Here is a 20,560-nt window from a genome sequence, read left to right as displayed (position 1 = left end):
CCGGGCTGCAGGGAGTTTCTCCCCCTGGACTTACTGCACACGATTCAGCGCCAGTCCCGCTCGTGAAATCTGGGAATCTTGTGGGCAAGGCCGGGCCCGGGGGCTGGCTGTCTGGGAAAGGGAGCCTGGGAAGGGTTAAGGGGGTGGCAGGAGGCGCCAGGCCAGGGCGGCGGGAGCGCTCCCTTCTCTGCACGCCGGGCCAGCTGCCTGGGGCTTGCTCCTGACACCACAGCTGCGTCAGCCCAGCCTGCCCAGGCCCCCACTTCCTTCCCTCTCTGGGCCCCGCACCCCCAGCCAGCTCCCCAGCCTCACGGTCCTCTCCTGAGAAACACGCAGCACCGCCCCCCCTCCCAGCAGGGAGGAGAGGGGCCAGATGTGTACATGTTTCTTTCCTTCCAGGAGGCACTTAATAAAAGGGAGCCTCGATGGGTTGAAGCCAAACCGTGATCCTCTGAGCTAAACAGCGAGGGAGAAAATTATTACATCCACCTCAGGGAAGAAGAGACCGAGGGTATGAGAAGAGAAGGGACTTGACCAACGTCACCAAGCCGCAAAATCTTAATTACTTGAAGGGTTAATAATGATCACATAGATCATTAGCAGGAAATACAGTTTTCATTGCCCTGTAGAGGTGCAGGGATTGCCCTGAGGTCAGGAATTGTCTTCCTCACCTTGTCTTTGTTAAGTTGCATGAAGTCACATGGGCTACCTGGGCATTTGTTTGACAAGAGGGACACATGATTTCATAGGGACTGTTTATAAATCAGTCTTCGATTAAATAAATTCTGCCTCTTGAAATCTTGAAAACAAATCTGTGTGTATGCTCTGTACCAGTCACTGCTTAGCCGTGTCAGACTCACTCAATCCTCGCAGCAACTCTGTGAGCGTGGCAAAACGATCACTCCATCTCCCAGACAGAAAGTAGAACTGGTAAGAGCCGCTGCTCTGATAAGCCAGGTATTCCAGGCACTGAGGGTATTACTTACCCAAGAGGTGAATACTGCTCTTCTCCCCATGTCACCGATGGGGAAAGGGAGGCCCCACGGGGGTAAGTAATTTGCGGGCTCCAGGGATGAGCGAATGGCGGCGCTGGAATTTGAACCCAGGCCGCCTGGCTCTGAAGCCCACACTCAGCCCTGCACTCACCGCCTCTGTCCCCGGCCAGGCGCAGAGCCGGGGCTGGACACCCCGCAGGTTCTGGGGTAACTCCAGAAGGTCTGAGAGGAGAGGCGGGGGCTGCTGGGGGCACCCCAGCCACGAGCCGCCCCCGGCTTCAGCTCACGCCCGGAGAGCATCACCTCTGCAGGCACGAGAGCCTTTGGGTTGCAGCTACCACTGCCCGAACCACCTGAGAGGAGGTTCACGGTCCTCCCCATTCTGCAGCGCAGAAAAGCCAGGGCCCAGAGAGGGCCTGGGACCTGCCCAAGGTCACACAGCAGGCACGTGTAGGCTACAGCCTCCTGAGTCAGGCTTTTCTGTCTCACTTTCACTCTCCCAACTCCAAGATCTAGGCCAAGCGACACGTGAGCTGGGTCACAAAAAAGGAAGGACAGGAAGGTGGAAGGAAGGGCAGCGCAGGGAGCAGACAGTCAGGCTGGGGGAGGGGGAGGGGCTGAGGCTGGGGGGGCAGGAGGTGAGCGCCAGTGATCAGGGCCTTGAAGTCACGCTGAGGACTTGTCCCAGGGGGCTTTAAAGGAGGAAGGAATGTGGTCCCTAAACAGAGGGTCAACTACTGCGGCCGCCGCCCCTCCGTGCCCTCCACTGCCATCCTGGCCTCCACAGCGCAGTCTCCACTGGCAGCCAGAGGGACCCCAGGGAAGCCCAAGTCAGATCCTACCCATCCTCGGCACATAACCCTCCATGGCTCCCACCTCCCGCAGAACTAGAGCCCTCACCTGCCCATCACCCTCCGCCCTCACCTGCCCCCTCCATCCCCCTCGCTCACCCCCTCCGGCCACCCGGGCCTGTGCTCTTCCTCCAACACACCAGCCGCCCCTCCACCTCAGGGCCTTTGCACCTGCTGTTCCTGCTGCCCGGAGCGCTCTCGGCCGCCCACGGCTGCCTCCTCCTCCTGAGCTCTGCTCAGCTGTCACCTGCGCAGGGAGGCCGCCCCCAGCTCCCCGCTTGAATCCGCGCCCCTCCCCGGCTCCCCTACCCCCGCCTGCAGGTGCCGATCCCTTCAGCTGTAACATGCTCCTTCACTTCTTTGTTTCTTGCCTCCTGCCCCACAAAAGAGCAAACTTCGTGGGGACAGAGATCTTTGGCTGCACCGACTCCCGCCGTGTCCCCCGCGCCTGACACGGGAAGTGCGTGATAAATACTTGTTGAGTGAATAAATTCTTTTCTCTTAGAAAAAAACTTGAAGTAGTTGCCTGCCCCCCCCCCCCCCCCCCCCCCCCGGGCTTAGAATGACCTTTGTTCCAGGGCCAGATGGAGAAGTGACCCGCCCGGGGCCTCACCCGCACAAGTAGCAGGTGAGCCCTGCCCCAATGGCTGCGACTTTTCCTCTGGCTTTCAGCCTCTGGGGTCTGGTCTCCACATCAGCCGCGTTCCCACAGATTCTGCCCAGGAGACTGTGCACTGGGGTGCCCACCTGGCTCCATCTGAAGCTGGAGGAAACTCAGGCTCAGACGGGTGAGGTGACTTGCCCAAGGCCACACAGCAACAAAGGGTGTGAATGCAGGTCTTTTTGCCTTTCTACCTGGGGTACTTCCTGCCAGAGCATCCGTTTCTCTCTCCTCCTTTCTTCTCTCCAGTCAGTGCGTTTGCAGCCCAGGAAAGCCATTTTTGTGATTTCTAGACTAGCGGGCCTCCACACACACCCCGTTCCAGCCTGCGCCAGGGCAGCGCCTAGCCCCGCGTGCCCCGGGGATGAGCCGCTGGGAGCGCCGCTCTGCCCAGCTGCCCCATCTGGGAGCAGATGCCGGGCTGTCTCCCTCGGGCCATCCCCCACCGCCGGAGCATGGTGCTGGGCCTGCGGGGTGGGGGGAGGCCAGCGGTGACCCTGAGGAGCCCACACTGAGCAGGGGTGGCAGGGAAGGGGCAGGCCCAGGGCAGGAACCAGGCTCCAGGTCTTGGTAGTCCAGGAGGAAAGAGACAGGCTGGGGCTCGGGGTGGAACACGCAGCCCCACCCCCGCCCCGGGAGTCAGGCAGGAAGTTTAAAAGAGTGAAGTTGGCCGGGCAAGAAGATACATAGTTCCTATTCCTTGGGCTCAGGTTCAGAGAGACAGGAGGGAGTGGTGGGGACTGGGGCACCTGCCCTGCCTGAAAAGCAGCTGCTCCTCAGCTCTAGCTGAGTGAGGCCCCTGGGGAATGGGGGCCCAGCACAGCAAGATCTTCTGGGGTTTCAAGGGGAACGGGGAACACAGATGTCTATGTAATGCCTTCAGATTTTTAAATATTGGCTCCATTCCTTTCAAAACTTGTTGCGGGCTGAACAAAACCCGCCAGAGCGCCAGCTTCAGCCAATTCGCAGCCTCTGTTGAGGACAGCCCAGCCGGGTCCCGAGTCAGGATCTGCTGGCCAGGACGGGGCCAGGACCCAGCAGCGGGGCCTCTGGGGAAGGTTCTTGCGGGGGGTGCCCCTCCCCACCGGGGCTGAGCCCCTCCCGGCCCTCCTCCCACTGCCTCTGGGGATCTTCCCTCCCGCAAGGACACAGGAGAGCGTGCATTTGTAGGCAGGTCCAAATTCTCCTCTCCCCTCCCAGGTTCCTGCAGCGTCACAAGTGGGTGACCCCTCGGTGCCCCAGGTCGCCCCCAAAGCCCCGCCCTCAGCAGCCCGTTCTCACCCTTTCCCATCACCCCAGGCCCCAGGCCACGGGCTTCCATAAACGCCACTTTGACTCTTGACCAGGTCGCCTCGGGACCCTGCTTGGGATGAACAAACCTGCGCTCAGTGCGGGAAATGCCCCGGCCCCACAAGCCCCCAGGGCAGCTGGACCTCGGGCCTCGGCCCCTCTCTCCGGCTAGAACCCAGCCCATCCTCAAGGCTGCCAGGTCTCCCGCCACCCCCCCCCCCCCAGCTCCCTTCTGGTCCATTTATCTGGGCTCTAGGCCACACGCTGGGGACTCAGACCTAAAGAGGTGAGACCCATCTCAGGCGCGACTGCAGTGTTTGTTGAATGAATATTCCACTCACTCCCTGGGCATCTCCGCCTTCCTAGGGTCCCCCCAGCCCACCCACTTTGTTAGCTCAGCCCTGGCACTTCATCTTCTCAACCTCAGGTCCACGAGCTTCCCAGACACCTCCCCCTGGATGGCCCCCAGGATCCCACTCCGCCGCTTCCCCCAGCCCACCACAAACTGCTCCTCTGCCCCAATTTCCCCGTAAACCTCAGGACCAAAGACAGAAGCCTGAGCTTCATCCTTAACAGCCCCCGTCCACCCCACCTGGTCACCCGGGCTTGGCAGCCATCCTCCTCAACGTCCATGGCCCCCCTTGCCTCTGCCTCTTATCCACCCCCCACTGCACCGCGTCCTTCCCATCACGTCTCGCCCAGTGCCCGCCGCCGCCGCCTCCCTGGCCTCTCTGCAGTGATACTCCCTCGCCCTGACCTCCAGCTTCCCACAGCAGCCTGAGTGACACTGTCCCTGCCGCTCTCAGAATGAAGCTCCCTGTCACCTTCAGAAGGAAATCCGAACGCCTCGGCCAGGCTCCAGAGCCCTGCCGGCCCAGGGTCCTTCCCCGGGCCTTGGCTATGTGGCCAGCCCGAGCTACTCTCGCTTCTCCAGCGAGATGTTCTCATCCCTGGGCCTGGCATCGGGTCCGCCTCGCCGGAAGTGCGTCCCCCTCGCCCACCCCCACCTCTTTGGCTCTTCCACGTGTGCCCTTCCGGCTCAGCTTGGATGTCACGGGCTTCAAAAGCCTGCCCTGAATCCTTAGTCCACTTGGGTCCTCCCTGAGGTTCCGGATGGGAGTCAGGTGACACTGGCAGGATCAGAAATCCAGAGAGCTTCAGCAATTTGTCCAAGGTCACACAGTAAGTCGGTACAGACCCAGAGCAGCAGCCCAGGGCAGGGCCCTGAGCACATCCCCCCAGAAACTCCACCGGCCCCACCGCACACCTCCAGGAGCCGCGGAGCCTGCCCGAGCCCCCGAGCCCAGGGCGGCGCCTGGGAGGCCCAGCAGTGGGCCACTTGGAAGGCCCCGTCCTGTTTCGGTTTTGTGGTCTCGTGAGTAACGAGGAAATTAAATCAGATCAGGCCCATGACTCACTTATGGAGCCGTCAAAACAGAAAACAAAAACAAGCTGGTTCTGGAGAAATGAGGCCAGAATGAGGAGCGGAGGAGGGAAAAGGCAAGCAGCCGCCGCCACCCGGGACCAACCGTGGAAACTGCTCTTGGGGACGAGGCAGCGGTGCCAAGCTGGGAGTGCTGAGACCCCGGGGTTTTGGGAGCCCGAACACCCGGGCCCCAGAGGGAGGGCCTGAGACCCTCCATGCTGCTAGACGGATGCTCTTGTCCTCATGAAATCCCCCAAAAGGCGGGCGCCATTGGAATGCCATTCCACAGAAGAGGAGGAAACTGAGGGTCAGAGCGGCCCAAGGGACAGGCCTCAGGTCACAAGGCCAGGAAGTGGGAGGCCTGGGATTGCCCCCTGACCCCTAAACCTGTAACAGGACTCAGTCTTGCCATCCGGGAATCGGGCCCCAGGGCCCAGCCCTGATCCTGGGACAACACAGGAGCCAGAGGTCTAGAGAGCCAGGAGGCCCAGGGGTTGGACTTCAGACACGGCGGCCCCTCTCTGCGTCACTCTCTCCATTTATGCAGCGTTGGAGTCATGCCAGGCAACGACTAAGGCAGGCCCTGGAGCTCAGGGGGTCTAACCCAACAGAGCTTCGAAGTCCTGCTCTGTCCACTTTCCAGAAGCCTCTGCCCCCAGGAGAGGAGCTGGAGGTAGAGCCCGTGGTAGGGACCCTGTAGGCCTGCGTGTCCTCGAGAGGTCGCCCTGAGCCAGCGTGAGACGGTGCAGGGAGCTGGGCCGGGCAGGAAAAGTAGGGACATCCAGCCGGAGAGGGTCAGATTAAAGGTGGCGCTAGAAATGTCACCGTCCTCCCGCGCTGGGTCTCCAGGGCTTGCTGTGGGTGGAGCACGGTGCTGGACACTTCTTTCGTTCATTCTCCAAATCTTGATTGAGGTCTTTCTCGTGCCAGGCATTGTGTTGGGCAGTGGGGACAAAGTGGTGACCAAGACATCCAGGAGACGCCAGCCTGGAGAGAAGTGGACAGATAAGCAAAAGTCATGATGTGTCAGCCAGTGGTAAGAGCTGCGGAGACCAAGCAAGGAAGGGCGCGCCAGGGTCCGAGGGGGCCCCACTGAGCTGTGCCGCTGAGCAGCGGCCTGAAGCAAAGCATCTCCAGCAAAGCGGCTCCTGGCAGAGGGAACAGAGAGTGCAAAGGCCCTGGGGCGGGAGCGGGCTGGGCGGCCAGTGGGGCTGGGGCAGAGCCAGCCTCCCAACAAGCTGCTGCAGAAGAGGAGCTGCAGGCTCAGCGAGGGGAAGCCACCTGCCCGAAGACCCCCCGACAGGAAACAGCAGTGCTGGGAGCGAGTCAGGCCGCGTGAAGCTTGTCCAGGCTGCCAGGAGCCCCGTGTGCGACTAGGCCGCAGGACCCTGGGTGGCTCCCGGAGAGCCTGTGTCACCCGCCTTGACACGCCATGGATGTGGTATTGCACAAGGAGAGCTCGGCAGGGAGCCGGCGCCGGCCTCAGCCCTGCCCTCACCCTGGCCTCCCGGGTCCTCCCGGGTCTGGGGGTCACTGGGGGCGGGGGCAGGAATCCGGAGCCTTCCTTGGCCTAGGCGTGAGTGACCGCACGTGGCCCCAGCTGACCCCTGCCTCCAGGCGACCTTTTGAACCTAGGCCTAGAAGCAGTTGTGCAACCTCAGTTTCCCCACTTCGGTGGGCTCCAGCAAGCAGGTAAGGATTCTTGAGTCCTGAGAGCAGGGAGGGCTGCTGACTCCTAGCCCAGGGCTCTTCCTCCTCCGCTGCCTTTCACCCACCCCCTGGCTCCACCCGTCCCCCACAGCCACCTCCCGCACCTCCCCCAGCCACGGGGGTTTCTGGCCCTTCCTGCCCCCAGTTTCCTGCTCTGGGCAAGATGTCAGACAGACCAGTTTGAGATATAAAACAGTTTTTGAGGGAAGCAGAAGTGGCTCCAGTTATAGGGCCTCCGCCTACCATATGAGAGGACCCAGGTTTGATCCCTGGGGCCTCCTGATAAAAAAGAAGAGAAAATGTGCCCGTGCGGTGAGCCAAGTGCCAGCGTGATGAGCCAAGTACCCGCACAGCAAGCTGAGTGTCCATGCGGTGAGTCAGTGCCTATGCAAGTGAGTCACGCAGCAAGATGATGACACAACGAAAGAGAGATGAAGGGGAGAGTCAAGGTGAAGCACAGCAGAGACCAGGAACTGAGGAGGTACAACTGACTGGGAACCTCACTCTACATCAGAGATCCCCAGGATCAAATCCCGGTGAATCCTAGAGGAGAAAGGTGAGAAGAGAAGACCAAAAGAGAAACATACAGAAGATCACATTGCAAAAGGACACATAGCAGAAAGCGAGAGGGGGAGGAAAAACACAAAGTAGGTTTTGATAAATGGATGTCCTTGGAATGTTGTCTTAGCTGCTTCATTTTTTCTATACATTGTAACAGAATGATCACTTTGTGAGGGTACCTTCATTGTTTTTAATTAATAAATTAATTTAACCAAATTAATTTCCATTTCAAGTGTAAAATCTCTCTAGAAGATCTTTTATTATGCTGACCAAAGATAAAATAAATACCTCTAACCTACCAAGTATGTAAAATTTCCACATAGAGAAAACGAAATAAAATGACTAGTTATAAAGGCCTTAAAACTGATGACGAAAAGATGAATGCTGGGTAAGTTTAGGAGTCAAGCCAAAAAGGAAATAATAAACTTGTCATGAAACAAGTTCTGAGAAATTTTTCCTAAACAAAAACATTGAATATTTTTATATTCAGGAATCATTCAATGTGTACCTCAGCATTTCAGGGATTGGAATCACAGTAATTAGAAATTTTACAAGTGGGAGATGAATTGTAACATGAACGTGCAACAGGTTCTTTCTTTACCTATCTGTTCTTCACCTAGCCAGTTTCTTCACGAGCATATTTCCTATTCTTACTGCAGATTTCAGAAATGGGATGGAAAAAAACATCATGTGTCATAGGTGTCAAGCATACATGCCTTCCTAGAGAATAAACCAAAGAATGTGCATCTGCAATACGGTTAACCTCAGGTTTACAGGTAAATGGCATTTTTCTTTTTTTCTTTTTTTTTAATAAGTTTTTTTAAAAATTTCTTTTCCCTTCCCCCTCCCCCCAGTTGTCTGTTCTCTGTGACTATTTGCTGCATGTTCTTCTTTGTCCTCTTCTGTTGTTGTCAGCAGCACAGGAATCTGTGTTTCTTTTTGTTGCGTTGTCTTGCTGCATCAGCTCTCCGCGTGTGCGGTGCCATTCCTGGGCAGGCTGCACTTTCTTTTGAGCTGGGTGGCTCTCCTTATGGGGTGCACTCCTTGCGCGTGGGGCTCCCCTATGTGGGGGACACCCCTGCGTGGCACGGCACTCCTTGCGCGCATCAGCACTGTGTGTGGGCCAGCTCCACATGGGTCAAGGAGGCCCAGGGTTTGAACCGCAGACCTCCCATGTGGTAGATGGACGCCTAACCACTGGGCCAAGTCCACTTCCCAGTAATGGCATTTAAAAAATGAGATTGTATCATCTTATACAGGCACTGGGCATCCAAAATGATCTGAATCATCTCTATGGTAAGCTATTTTCTTGAGTAAAAAATAAACAAGTTCTTCCAAAATTATGATTTTTGGCTAGAAAATTTATAAAACGCTTGAAAAAGTTTAAGCAAAACCATTGCTGAGCTGATCCTAAAAAGGGCAAAAAAAATGAGCATGGCAGAAACCAACATTATTGGAATAATTTCTAAAGCTACACTTTTCGATTTCCCATTCTCCCCATTCATCTAATACAGTAATAAATAAACTTACAGTAAATACAAGAAGTAACATACTTTCAAAATCTTCAGTATCACAGAATGATTTGGAGCCTGACTGAATTAATTTCTCAAATACCTCCCAAGTCCAATTAGACAAAAAGTCAAACTTGGGGGAAAAGGTGGTAATATTCAATTTGACGTCTGTTTTTCTTGAAAAATACAGAGACATAAAAACCATTCCAGGCTTGCAAAAATATTTTCATGTTTATATTAAGCACATTAAGATAAACATAGCAATTTTCATTTTAACACTTCTCTTCAGTCCCACAAGAGCTGACTGACTATTACTGGCTCCGTGGTAAAATGCAGTCCTCATTTAAAAACCGTTCAACAAATGAGGAGGTAAGAGGAGCATCCTGTTAGCACAGGCATCTGGTAATGAATAAGGACCCAGGCTCTCACCTCTCTACCCACTCGTAGCATAGGCCCAGGCCTGAGTAGGTACTTTCTGGAAGCTCTTGGCTCTCAGAAATGGACAGAGCTTGCTTGAAAGGAAATGCAGAAGTACAATAAAGACAATATTTAAAATGCAGTAACTGTACATACTGGGTGAACATTTCCTGCAACTCTTGCAGCAATCACTGAACAGGGAGATACAGAAAGAAACTCGGGGGGAGGGGGAGTGGTTAGCCTGAAAATTCAGAAAGTGTATCTTCAAAGTCATGTGTGATAAAAATTTTTGTTAATTGTAAATCTCATTATAAATGGTAACATAAAATTTCTCTATAACAAGGTATACCCTGAGAAATACACACATCATCAGAGAAAGAGGTTAAACGCCTTTTCAAGTCCAAAGTAATGCCCTGTCCTTTGGAAGTTAATGAACAATATAATTTACTACAGAAACCTTTGGAAACTATTTTTATTATAGTTATTTATAAGTTCATATACTCAATATGCTAATGATCAATATTGCCCAATTTTAAAATAAACTACAATGCTTAGATATTAAAACAAAACAAAACAAGAAACACTTAAATTTTAGCTCACCACTATTGAGCTTGTTTGGGTTTAAATTGAAAGATGATTGGAGCACGTGCAGCTCAGTGGTTGAGAGCACACTTCACAAGTACTAGGTCCCAGATTCAATCCCCAGTACCTCCTAAAAATTTTTTTTAATGAATAAAAAAAGATGCTAAAAAGTAAACCAAGCACCTACGAATCTTATGTGATAGATGTAAGAGAAACAGAGAGAGTGGGAGGAAGGACTCAATTGGTCAGCATTTAAAAGGCAGCAGGATAGACAATCCGCGCCCTCTGCCAGAGCTTGAGAAAGTCTTGGGTCACCTTGTACACTGGTTTGGGGCAAAGTTAAAAGAGAATGGGGTTATATAGCACAGACAGAACAATTATGTGCATTTGAAAAACTACCTGGAAAAAGCCTTACAGGCGCCCCACAACTCAGGGGATGAAGGCAGGAAGGGACAGAGAAATACCCTTCCCTAAGTTGGCAAGGGGTTATTCCAGTGGAGACTAAGAGTGATTTCATGCTTTGATGTCCACCCTTACTCTAAACACAAAGCAACAGGAAACTGAATACAGAATTTGAAGAGAATGACAGTAATCTGAGATCATGATAGTAAGCTACTAGAACCTTTATTTGTATTATTTATTCACAGAATTAGAATTATTAACATAAAAGGGTATAAAAATTGCTTTGTCAAGTGTCACTGATTGTAAACCTTATTTTTATAGTCCTTAACAGTATCTGCTTTTTAAAAAAATCACTTATATGTTCTAGTAAATGTCATGAATTTCACCTTGGGCAGAAATCAATAGGCAGAAAATGAATCAGACTTATAGCAACTGATGTCAATAAAACATCCTGGAACCAGAATCTTTTTAAATGCTGAGAATCACAAAACTGTTCTTGCAAGAGAACTACTTGCACTTCTGTTTTGTTTACCTTCTGCTTTCCATAAGGTCAGTTTAATAATTTCAGACCCTGAGATTCTGGCCGTTTGCCGGGAGGCAGTGGTACAGTTGACTAAGGACCCAAGTGGCTGGCAGACATCTGAAAGGGGAGCCCCACGTGCAAGGAATGTGCCCCATAAGGAGAGCCACCCAGCGTGAAAAAAGTACAGCCTGCCCAGAGCGGCACCGCACACATGGAGAGCTGACACAGCAAGATGACGCAACAAAAACAAGACACGGATTCCGGGTGCCGCTGACAAGAATACAAGTGGACACAGAAGAACACACAGCAAATGGACAGAGAGAGCAGACAACTGGAAATAAATAAAAAATAAAATCTTTAAAGGAAAAAAAAAGGTTATTGGTTTTACCACATAAGTATATGCTTACTTATGTGAATATACATACGTATATTCTTTAAGGCTAACTTTTACTAAGATGCCAAAATCAAGTTCTGGGCCCACCTCCACAACCAAAACCATAATCTATTATTTTACTTCCAACCAATGCTTTCTTGTCCTTGCACCTCGAATTACGCCAAGTGTTGATGGGGCCTCTGTGAATTCTCCCTTAGTGGGAGAAGACCAACTGTGGCCAAGAGCAAATACTGTTGAGGAGAACATTCTGCTCAGAGGGGAAATCTAACCTACAGGAAGAAGGGAAAGGCACTAACGTTAGCTGGTAAAAATGAGAGCAGTGTATTCAGGACAGACTCTGGAGGAGCCAACATCTGGTGGAGAAGAAACAAAGTGAGCAAGTTTTCAGGAACTGCCGACCTGTTGCTTCTCCTTGCAGCTTTGGTTGGCGTCTAAGTGAGGAAATAAAGCATAGAGCTATGTCCAAGCTCTTTCTCCACCCCATTCCGGCACTGTTGCTTGAAAGGAAACTTCAGCAAAGAGGGCCCACAGTCAGGGTGGAGAAGAGATGGCCGTTCTCCACTGGAGCAGCATCAGAAGTTTGTGTCACTCTCTAAGTCCCTGCATCAATCACACCAAAGGTCAGAAAGAAGAGAGCAGGCCCGCAACCACACTACAACCGCCTGCGATGCAAGTCCACAGGCCCAGACTCTTAGGCGTGCACAGGGCACATGGACAATTTCTAAACATCCTGTATCCACTCAACAGGGCTGGAGGAGCTTTCCAGATAATCCTGTCCATCTCAAAGGAACCAGGTCTGTGTTGTTCACCACTGCAGCAGAATTCCGGCAGACAGCAGGCACTCAGTAAGGATTTACTGAATGACTATGCTAAATAGGTCACACAGAACCAAGGTGAAAGTTATAGATTTGTATATGAAAACATATATAGCAGGCGGAGGACAGTGGAAACAAAAGAATGACTGTAAGAAAGTGCCAATAATCAAATCAACTTTGAGAACTCTGCTATCTTGGAACCCTCCCTCCCTCCCCAACAGAAGGCTCTCTGCTGCAAACAATATTCAGGCAGGGATGAGCAAGCACTGCCTTGCTAGCCCCTTATGACTAGCAGAGTCTGCCACGAGATCAACTCCTTAGAGGCTACAATCCGATTGCGCTCCCAGGCTGATGGCACCTCTGCCCGGACTGGATGACATCATCTCCTTTTCTTGATATTTCTCCTCCCTGAGTCTAAAGGAGCTCTGGCTCCTCTGGTCCCTGAGATTTCAATTTTTCCCTTTAAAAAAAAATTTGTTATGATGCTGGAATCTGCTTCAAAACAATTGAGAGCAGGTAATAGGTGGAGGTTACAGATAAAAGAATATGAGCCGTGAGTTTATAATTGTTGAAACTGGCTGAAGGACCCACAGGAGTTCACCATGCTATTCTCTCTACATCATTATGTTTAAGGTTTTCCATAACTGAGAGACTTAAAAAAAAAAACTACTTTAAAAAGTAGAGAGGAACGATATAATCAGATACATGTTTTTAACAGATTACTCTGCCTTTAGATTCTAGGAAGATGGTGGCCCCAGCAGCATTGTTCTTCTCTTTGAATCCCTCCATAAAAATAAACAGAAACAAGGATAGCAGACTAACACAGCCAACCCCACAGACAAAAATTAAAATAATCTAGGGACAAAGTATCCTTATGATTCTGAAAGAACGAGGAAGTGGGGACAAACAACCAAAAGCTTATTCAATCCCCATGTGGAATCATTTGTGTGGGAGGTAGAACACAGACAGCAGGTGACAATAGCTCTGAGAGCAGAAGAACCCCCAAATCACCCCCAGGCCCTCACTGAAAGTGTGACAGGCCAATGTGTGTTAGCAGCTAACCTGGGAGCAGATGCTGCACATTCCAATTCACAGGTGAGTATAACCTGCAACCTTCCCCACACCCCAGCCCCCAAACAAAAATGCTGAGGAACCAAGTGAAGAATGAGCTTCAGGTAAGCAAAATGATTAGAGAGATTGAGAAAAGAATTTTATACTGACAAGAATATTTACTAGTACATCCCAGACAAAGAATGGTTGTAAAGGAGGCAATATACTATGTAATGGCTATAAACCCTAACAGCATAGAGCACAACTATCAAAGAAGGGGGGTCAGGACATGCAGTGTTTTTTAGAAGTAGAATAATCTTGATGAATGGTTTTACAGATATCAACTGGGAATACTTCAAATCAGATGCCAGGAAAGAGGGAAGGGAGGGAGAGGAAGAGATTATTAGCTAACTGCAATACCCCTCACAGCTGGGACTCAACAGCAAGAGCCAAACACTGAGGGAACTGAGGATATATTATAAACATAATGGTACAGAAGAAGCCACTAGAAAATACAAACACCCCTAAATAACAAAAGATTTAAACATCTGTGAAATTATTCCTCAAAAATTAAAACATGTCCAATGTACACATTACAAATAATGAAAAGAATTAACTAATGTTAACAGTCCAGTAGTGTCTATTCTTCCATATCCTTCTCCAAACATGCAAATAAAATGAATTCTTATTGCTTGTTTTCACACAGATAGGATCACACCATACATATTATTCTATAATTTATCTTGTTATCCAGCCATCAATCTAACCTACCTTCATTTACTTAAATAGTTTAACTGGGTGTCTAGGTGAACTGATCACATCAGCAACTAGAATAAAAGTGTCTCTCCCAATATTTTAGCAATAATTTACTTTTCTTTCCTTATTACTTTATCCAGAACCCCAAAATAATGTTCCGTAAAAGGTGGGTTAAATTAACAAAAATAACTTCAGCATTTTAACAGTTAGGCTTGATAAGAGCTGCTACAATACAACGGTTATCTTTCAGTATGGCGAGTCCAACCTCCACCGAGAGTCTCTTCTGGACAGAAAGAGCTCCCTTCTCTCACCACCCAAGCTCTAATCTGATAATCATCTAACTAGTTTTTCTTCCCAGATCCCTTCTATTTGCTTGGACAGTCTCCTAGAAGTTATCTCCTGCTTTTAAATCTTTTCCAGCTGTCTTGCTTCTTTCTGGCCGATGAGCTTAAAGCTACCTCTGCCACTCGATGACCTGCACCAATCATGCCGTCTTCCTTCCTGCAGTCTTCAGACTTTCCGAACTGAGTTGCTCTAAAACAAATTCCTTTTTACTTCCCATGGTTTTTTTTTAAACCCTGAAATTGAAAACTGGGGTGTTTTCTGATTATAAAGGTAATATATTCTCATTTAGAAAATTCAAGCAACACTGAAAACTATAAAGTATAAATCAACTGACCACATAAGTAGCAACCAGGTGAATATCTTTTCAGTTATCTGTCCCACAGAGGAGGGAGTCAGTGGAGCTAGTGAGATGGCCCATTACCACCTGAGACCACTATGTACTCAAGATTAAGAGCAAAGACCGCAAAGCCTACTCTCATACTTTACCCATATGTATATTCTTCTACTTATTCTGTTCTACTTAAATGACAGGTAACTTGACACTTATATCACTACCAGGCCTTTTTCAGAAATTTTTGATACTTCAGTCAGCTCTGAATGGCATTAAGTGCGTCTCTGTTGGGTAGAAACTAGAGTATCTGTCAAAAGCCAGGTCAGAAACTCTGAACTGGGTAAATTGTCTATAAACAATCAATAAGTTAGTAAAGTACATTGCAGTTGACGATTCTGTTTTCAATCTGTTTCCTTTATAGGTGGCTGCTTTCTTAAAGAGGCTTCGAGAAAACAAACAAGGATATAAGGGAGATATGATTGGGGGGGGAGACTTTGAGGGCAGAATGAAGAAAACTAGAACTAAATCACATTTAAAATAGCATTACTAGTACATGAGTCCGTTCAAAAGAAATAGGCACACACAAATGAATACAAGTAAAACTGGAAATCTGAGTAACACTGGAGGATTGTATCAATGTCAATATCCTGCTTGTGACACTGAACAGTTCTACAAAATGTTACCATTGGGGACACTGGGCAAAATATACAAAAGCTCTCTCTCTGTCATTTCTTTCAATTGCACAGTGCAAATACAATTATCTCAATAAAAAATTTCAATAAAAAAAAGACTGGCAGAATACAGACTAAAATGTTTACTGTTAATACTGTAGTGCCAGGAATAAAGGAAAACTTTTTTTAAAACATATCACCTTATCATGAAATACAGTATATGTTTATTATGTTTACAAAAATAAGAATCTCAACAGGTTGAAAAAACATAGCCGTACTGAACATTTTTTAAAAACATTTTATAAAATTGTAAGGACTACTGGTAAAGCAAATACAGGACTGTTTGACAAATCACAGAATTCTAGAAAAGGGAAAATCCTCAAAATTTTAAAAATCTGGATAAACAAAGGGGCAGTACTACTTTGTACAAGTGAATGATGAACTCGTGGGACTCATTATCTCAGGAGGTAATGTAATCTGAAGACAAATGCTCTGGCCATACACTTCACCTCTATTTTCTTTAAAATTGCCACGCCACCTTGAACTGAAAGGCTCATCTGCCCTCCCAACCCTCTCTCAGCCTCGGGGCCTTGGCTCAAGTGTTCAGTGGTTCCCTCAAACAAGCTCAAAACCCCTTGTTAAACACTTTTACCACACTTTCCCCTTTTCATTCACTGCACTTTCTCCACAATTAAAGTGAATTATTTGTGTGGTGGTTTGCCGGTCTCCCCTTGAGAAGAAACTCCAAGAGGACAGAGAATACACGGATGTGTTCCTGACCGACCCTTTATTGCCAGTGTCTAGCACTGCTGGCACCTGCAGGCAGCCAATACATTTTTAATGAATTAAGTGCCAACATAAGTTCAGTGACTGCCATATTGGGTGGTGGTTGGTTTGTTTTGTTTTGTTTTCTTTGAGGTACTGGGGCTGGGGACGGAACCCAGGACCTTGTATGCGAGAAGCTGGAGCTCAACCACTGAGCAACATTGGTTCCCCTGAGTTGTTATTTTTTTCATTTGTTCGCTTGTTATTTGTTTTGTTTTATTTTGTTTTGAGGAGGCACTGGAGACTGAACCCAGGACCTCCCATGTAGGAAGCAAGGTGCTTAACTGCTTAAGCTACATCCGCTCCCCCGCCATATTGGTTTTCTTAGGGAAACTGAAGACTCTTGTACAAAAGCAATTATTAGGTAGATTACTCTGAAGTACTGAGACCTAGATATGTTTTATTTAATTCCACAAATATTTATGAAGGATTTACATCACCATATATGATGATGAAATTCTATAAGTAGCTCTACGGCAAAAATTGTAAGCAATTAAAATTACCCTGGAAAAAAATACCTTAAACTGGCCTTAGACATTTTAAACCCAGATCTTAACATCTTTTCTCTTCCGGCTATAAGCCTCCCTTTCCCCAAAGCAGTGGATGTCAAGATGTGACGTGAACTCAGATATGGAAATGTTGTATTGAAAAGAATTTCTCTCCCTCAATCTGGACCCAGTATGTATCATTCAGCTAAGGAAGACTAAATGTAGGATACAAGTCCACAGAGCGACCCTCGGCCAGGCATTATGGTATGTTAGCTGCCAAGGATACAAAGATGTGAAAGACAAGCAAATATTCCTATAGAGTCACATTCTACCTAAGGAGGAAAGTAACATATGAGGGCAATATAACAAAAATAATTCATATACTAAAATGTTAAGTGTTAAAAAGGAAAAGCATGCTGCAAAATTTTATTTTCCAGGTCAGAAGCTTCTTATGCTCTTCCTACTTATTTTCCTTCTGTAACCAAATCCTCATTTTCCTCCAGGCATATGGATTCCTCAGGTGGATTAGGGCAGTCAATGTGCTCACAGAAGCAAGAGAGAAAACATACTAGTAATAAAATCTTTCCTCCAGTAAAAGAAAAAAATAAAATGCAAAAGGGAATAGCATGCAATGTGCTGTGGGAATTCAATAGGAGAGACAGCTCAGTTGAGGGTGGGATAGGCATGTGCTCCACTGAGGCAGGCATAAAGTTTGGAGTATATGGTGAAAGCAGAAAATGGGGGTTGGGGGTTGGATGGTTAGGAGAACTGGGGCCTGGAAAACTGGGTGATTCTTTTATCCAAACATGCCTCAAGCACCTGTGTTAGGCCAGGCCAAGGAACGTGGAGATTCCACTCTTAGTAATGGAGAGCTACTGGAAGTTTTCAGATGGAACAGTGAGGCACGGCATCTCATCCTGTGAAAGACAGGACAGAAACGAAGAGCCTGAGCCAGCTGACAGCAACTATAAAAGGTCAGAGATGAAGAGACCCTCAACCTTTAACAGGGAGTAGGTAAGGAAGGACGGAAAGAGCTTCAGAAGCACATGTCAGGTATAAAAAGTTGAGAACTTGGCAGCCAAGTAGATGTAAGGATAAATGGAAGAGTTAAAGATTACTTTAGGTTTTTTTTTTTTTTTTAAAGACTTATTTATTTATTTATTTCTCTCCCTGCCCAAGCACGTTTGTCTGTTCTCTGTGTCTATTTGCTGCTGCATCTTCTTCGTCTGCTTCTGTTGTTGTCAGCAGCACGGGAATCTGTGTCTCTTTTTGTGTCATCTTGTTGTGTCAGCTCTCCATGTGGGCGGCACCATTCCTGGGCAGGCTGCACTTTCTTTCACACTAGGCGGCTCTCCTTACGGGGCGCACTCCTTGCGCATGGGGCTCCCCTACGCGGGGGACACCCCTGCGTGGCAGGGCACTCCTTGCGCGCATCAGCATTGAGCATGGGCCAGCTCCACACGCGTCAAGGAGGCCCGGGGTTTGAACCGTGGACCTCCCATGTGGTAGGCGGATGCCCTAACCACTGGGCCAAGTCCGCTTCCCTATTTTAGGTTTTGAGTTAGCATAACTAAAGATAACTACAAACATTAACTTGTAAACATGAGCATCCATTGATTTTATAACTACTCAATGGATTTCTCAATACAGGAAAAAAAATGCTTTGTGGTAAGAAAAATCAAGCTTTCAAGACAGATAAAGCAGTGCTTTATTTTTCAAAGTACATCCTCCAAACAAAAGGATCAGGGAGCCTGCAGAAACCTATTTAATATAAAAAGAATGCATTAGAAAATAGAGAAAACCTTATGGGTAACCTATTTCTGATATATTTTTAAAGGATGTAGCACATGTGCATAGGGAAAAAATAGTTTAAGATCTTGAAAGAATTTCTGGCAAAAATTTTTACTTTTTTCTCCCCCCAGAAGAACCGCTAGTAAATTAGAGAGAAAAAAACCAAAGTCTCATTTGAAAAAAATTTGCTAAAAGCAGAAAATGATATTTAATATGACAGTTGCTATGGCCAGAAGACAACCTTCCCCGCCCCCCCCCCTTCCTTTTCTGTGCTCATAATTATTAAGGGGGCAGGAAGATACACAAATAAAAACAGAAAACAAGTCACTTTCATCACACTCTGCCAGAGGTACCTGTGGAACTATCTGGAGATCTGGTGCAATTTCCACCCCAGCCTTCCCTAACCCTTCTTCTTGGTTATTATACTGATGCCAGATTCTGAACCTTTCAGAAGTAGTACCTCAAACCTTCCTTTCTACGTGGAGATGGGTGTACATGTCCCTTTCTACTGAGAAGCCAAAGAGCACTGCCAAGTTAGTGACAAAAAGCTTATGTGAAGCACTCCCACCTCTCCAGCACCCCACAAACTGGCTTAAACGAGGAAGGAAGCTTCTAACTGTATATATTTCAGGCTGTTATCTTTATCGGCTAACAATTTCATGCTCGCCCTTCAAAGATGGACTTCCTTTTTTAACACGTGAAAGATGGACAAAGTCACAAGGGACCACGGAGATTGCCTAGCCAAAGGTTCTGGGCAAAAGACACCTTAGACTCTGACATACTGCAGTGGACAGAGTTAGAAGGTTCAAGAAGGAAGAACACTGTACAGATTAATGCACTGTCATGAAAAGGTCTTGCCTGAAAACTAATCTTAAATACATATAATCAAGAGAGGCAATGTTCTTAACTATAAAGCTATTATTTTAAGCAACATGATATACAATGAGTAAATATGAGACTGAAATATACGTATTATGAAGATGAGTCATCTGGAATTCTATAATTTCTTACAGCAAAATTAACATGGAGTAACGCTGCCACAATATTTAGATTTAGAAATCTGCTAAATTCGTAAAAAAGACTATATATTTATTTACAAAACAGGAAACTCTGATAGGATATTCTGTTGTAGACCAGAGGCAAAAACCCTGCTCAGAAGCAAAAGATGGTAACCAAGGACCAAAACAGGCCAATGCTTGGGAACTCCAGAAGAAAAGGAAAGTGGGTCGTAAGGAGCTACCTGGCCCAACAAGTATCCCTGGGAGCTGTCTTTCCTCCTGAGTCCCAGAAATCCAGCTGAATCATATTCCTCAGGGCTCTCATCTACTCCCTACACCCCTGAATCCGACCCACACTCCACGCCATGGGAACCCAAACTTACTTGGAGGTGAGGAAATAAACTATTTCCTTGTGCCAGGGTTGCATGGGAAGGGGATATATAAACGCACATGCTGACATACACACTACAGCCCACCCACCTCCGAGGGAACCCCAGAATGTTTTATATTCATAGACTCATGATTACAAGTACTAGTAAATTATATATAGTTATATCACTATTGCATACAATAATTCTATGGACATATTATATGCTTCAGTGCGGCGGCTTGCTCGGTCGGTAGAGGTGGGGTCTGGCTGCAGACGAGGGGTCGGTCCAGCTCTGGACGAGGGGTTGGTCCCGCTTGGGACGAGGGGTCGGTCCCGCTTGGGACGAGGGGTCGGTCCAGCAGCAGACGAGGGATCGGTCTCACAAGGGGTTGCGCGGTTTGGTTGACGGGGTCGCCCGGCGAAGCCGGCGACGAAGGGGTCGCCCGGAGAAGCCGGCGACGAAGGGGTCGCTCGGAGAAGCTGGCGACGAACTGGGGACAAGGGAGGCCAGGCCCTTGTCGGGGGCTCTCAGGACTGGAGGGCGCACGGCAGAAGAACTATCGCGGAGACAAGGTAAACCCGCAAGTCCACTTTATTGAGGGAGAGGCAACAGTTTTATAGGGGCTGGGGAAGGCTGATTGGTCAAAGCCACGCCCTGTTCTGATTGGTTGCCGGCAAAAGGTCAGTGGGCGGTACTGGACGGGGGAGGGGTGGTGGTTAGGGATTGGCTGTCGCTGTTGCTGGGGGAAGGGGCAGGGTTTAGTGATTGGAGGTTGCTGTTGCTGGGGTAGAGGGCA

Source organism: Dasypus novemcinctus, chromosome 24 (assembly GCF_030445035.2).
Source record: "Dasypus novemcinctus isolate mDasNov1 chromosome 24, mDasNov1.1.hap2, whole genome shotgun sequence".
NCBI classification, from domain to species: domain Eukaryota; kingdom Metazoa; phylum Chordata; class Mammalia; order Cingulata; family Dasypodidae; genus Dasypus; species Dasypus novemcinctus.
The sequence above is the reverse complement of the archived record's forward strand: the minus strand, read 5'-3'. Positions refer to the sequence as shown.